Raw genomic sequence first — 3,608 nt, 5'->3', positions numbered from 1 at the left:
CTGTATGTAGATATTATTTTGAAAGTAATTCAAGAGTAATGTTTATCATTGTCAAGTCATGTACTTGAGGTGTTTTAGTGGTTCTCTTTTTCATTTGATTGCTTTTGTGCAGTGCAACATAAGAATGCTTGGAGGACTTGTCTCTGGTCATCTACTTGCCACTGATTCTACAGACAGGTTGGGTGAAGGTACACAAGAATCAGCGGCTTACTTTGGCCGAGGATTTGGGGAAACACTTTCTACCTGCATTTGACACACCGACTGGATTACCATATGCATGGGTTAACTTAAAGGTACCACCTGAGACATGCTGAGGTCCAACTAAGAATTACGTTTTGATTTTTAGGATGTGTGCATGATATGATTATTTCTAAATTGTAACATCAGTCTAAAATACGGTTAGGTGTACCTTCAAAATCTTTCCAAAGGATTCACCTTTCAAGTTTTAAAATTATATGAAAACATTCAGGTGGTTTTGTTTTTAAGAAGGATATACGACTCCCCATCAATGCAAAATTCCGTGGACCGTATGGAGTGATTGAGAATGAGACTACTGAAACAAGCACTTCAGGGTGTGGTGAGTGGCTTTGTTTTGCTGTATTGAGATGAGGACATCAATAATGGATTTCCTGAATGTCTTGATTCTCTGTAGGAATTCAGGTTCTCTAATTCTGGAAATGGGAGCATTATCCCAATTGACTGGGGACCCGAAATACAAATCTGCAGCTTTACGTGCTCATCGTTGAATTTACTTGGTACAAACACTGGATGTATCAACTGGGGAATGGATTGAATATTCAACTGGGATTGGGGCTGGTAGGTTTTCGCAGGACTTTGAGTTCTTCAACGTACTACATTTTATGATGCATGGTTTATTGGCTTTCCCAAACAGAGTTTGATGTTTCTGATGTTGGATTATGTGTTACTTCATTTAGGGGTTGATTCATTTTATGAGTATCTAGTTAAGGCTTGCATTCTTTTTGAAAAGGGGAAGTTCTGGAGAATGTTTCATTCTGCTTATATTGCTGTGCAGGAATATTTCAGACATGGTCCAAGGTACAGCACTATTCCCTAGCCTTATTGAATGCCATAAACAAAGTACCATTAGAGAAGAAACAGAAATAGAAACTGGTGTTACCAATATATCATTAAACTTGGAAAGAATTGTTTAATTAATTCAGAATCACATCCTTAATTTCCTTGTTTCTAGAAACTAATAATGAATTGCTAATCAACTACAAAGTGGAAACGCTAACCAAAGAATGACTGCCAGTGCAGAACATATACATCATCCACAACAAACTAGCAGAACCAAAGTGGCCCTTACCTTCATGAATGGATCTCCTTCCTCCCAGCAGATCTTGCCTTCCTCCCAATCTCCTTTCAGAAAAGCCTCCTCATCCTGACCTTGCAACTCATCATCTTCCTTGAGGTATACACCCAATTTCTTAAGTGGGAGTCCAAAGTGGACCTGTAGAAAAGGATCTTCACTGCCACAGCCACACAACATCTCAAGTTGTTTGAGATCCTATAAATGGTCCTCAAAATACACTGACTTCTCCATGTTCAAAATGGTACGGCGAGCCGATTCCCTTTCCTTAGTCCGTTGCATCAATTTTCTGCTTGGTGGAGAATCAGGTGGACCTTTAATTATCTTGTTTGCTTTCAATATTGTATCTGAAAATCGTATCTTCAGTGACCAAATTCGGCTAGCCTTGCATGGAGAAAGATTATGCGAGGCCTGATCCATGGCATGATGAACAAGGGTAGTCAAGATCATCTTTGGTTGAATCAACTGGCTGAGAATCAAAAACCCCAAGCCCTTGAGTTTGAAGAACTAGAAGTAGAAGAGCTCTTGCCCTATTTCAGTTTGGGTGACACTAACAAACCCTTGACTTTGCACAAAGGACAAGTAGTCTTTGGCTTTTTCTCTATGGCTTTTTTCCACTTGGTCTCAAAAACACCACTGCGATTCTTGGTTTCTCCATGCTCAATTCTCCCAAACCGATAATATCTTAAAGCACTTGAGAAGATAAGCCTGACATTAGCAGCAAAGCCATTAGCGCTGGAGTAGGCACCTCTCTCCAATTTGGATTTCACAGTACCGAAATCCGTCGGCCTCCCGATGTCGTCAAAATAACCAGGCAAATTCTCGGCCACAAGATCAACCACATGCTTAACGAAGAACCTTGCATGGCGGAGCATCATGTGAAAACCTAAGATTTCAGAACAATACATCGTTTCTTTCCACCAACACCCAGTTTTGCCTCTTGCTCTTTGGGGTCTGATGGAGATCATCTAAACCCAGCTCCTCCAATTGGCCATGCTTTCTAGAAGACGAAGCCAAAGTGATGATGGTCTTGCCTTGTTTATGTGACAAACCCTTGCACAGAGGAAGACAAGCAGTTGGCTTTTCCTCCTTGAAGACCTCTTGCTCTTCTTGCTCCATGGCTATGTATCAAAATTTTTGTTCACAATGTAAATTCTTATGTAAACGTACCTAATGCTCATTGTGTTTTATGTGTATGCTTTATCAGCTTGTCATAAAGTGATAATATGGTGGTTTGATGAATGTGAGTATGTATATTTTGTTTCTGCAGTTGATTGCTAAGGAATTTGGAAGTGTGTGTTCCCTTGAGTTTTTTTCTCATGTGGAAGTGTGTATGTTTTTTGGTAATGAGAAGTAATGTCTTCGGTAAGAGGCAAAGATAAGACGTTTGAGTTTCACGTTCATTCAGCAACGGAGAAAATATTGATGAAAATCTTGCTCATACTAGTTATACTGCCTTCTTGCTGTGTTCCACACGTCATTCAATATCATTCCAGGGAAAAGTTTAGCTTGTTACAAAAATTTGAGAATGATGTTCCTTAAAATGCAAATTCAGCTGCAAAGGAGGGTGGTGAGAAGTGGAAGTCTGAGTGATGTGGTCGTGTTTTTGTTTTTGTTTCTGTTTTTTTTGTCAACTTCTGTGTACAGGAAATGGAAATAGAAGAAGCTTTATGTGGTCAAAGCTGCTGATGAAGCCATTTGGTTTTTCAGAAAAAAAGGGAGCACATATCGAATGTTTTGTAGAGAAGAAACTTTACAAGGATGCACCCACTAAGCTTAAAATAGAGTATGAAAAGGCCTTTGAGAGTGATAATGGTGAAGTTGGAGGTAGACTCACTCAGTCACGGGGAGGGAGAGATGGAGGCCATAAGTCTTACTCGTTCTCAAGTCATCTATTCATTGTGCCAGTGAGTCCATGGATTTATATATTATCATGGTTTATGTTATTCAATTTTGGCTTTAATGTGGTTATTCAGGGTGAAGAAGGTTGAGAGAAGAAGAAAAGAGTGTTTGGTGCCTTTTTTGTTGCCAGTTTCCAGAAAATTTTGAGGCTGGTAATGGTTTACCCAAGGTGTGGATGTAAGAGAAGCTTTGTTTAGGGGTAATAAATTTTGAGGTGTGATGTTTCTGATGTTGGATTATGTGTTGCTTCATTTAGGGGTTGATTCATTTTATGAGTATCTATTTAAGGCCCACATTTGTTTAGGAATGTGAGGAATTCTGGAGAATGTTTCATTCTGCTTACATTGCTGTTCAGAAATATCATTCTGGGGAAATG

The 3,608-nt window shown here is 39.4% G+C and overlaps 1 long non-coding RNA gene across 1 annotated transcript; it reads left to right on the top strand.

Annotated features, from left to right (window-relative positions):
- Nucleotides 1-54: 54 nt before the first annotated feature.
- Nucleotides 55-2,699, top strand: LOC117613784. Its single transcript, XR_004583800.1, has 5 exons — nucleotides 55-293; nucleotides 470-577; nucleotides 653-816; nucleotides 936-1,056; nucleotides 1,279-2,699. It is a non-coding gene; the product is annotated as an uncharacterized LOC117613784 (long non-coding RNA).
- The last annotated feature ends 909 nt before the right edge of the window (nucleotides 2,700-3,608 follow it).

This window comes from Prunus dulcis, unplaced genomic scaffold (genome assembly GCF_902201215.1).
Source record: "Prunus dulcis unplaced genomic scaffold, ALMONDv2, whole genome shotgun sequence".
Taxonomy (NCBI): domain Eukaryota; kingdom Viridiplantae; phylum Streptophyta; class Magnoliopsida; order Rosales; family Rosaceae; genus Prunus; species Prunus dulcis.
Note: the sequence above shows the minus strand (reverse complement) of the source record. Positions and strands in the feature narration are given on the sequence as shown.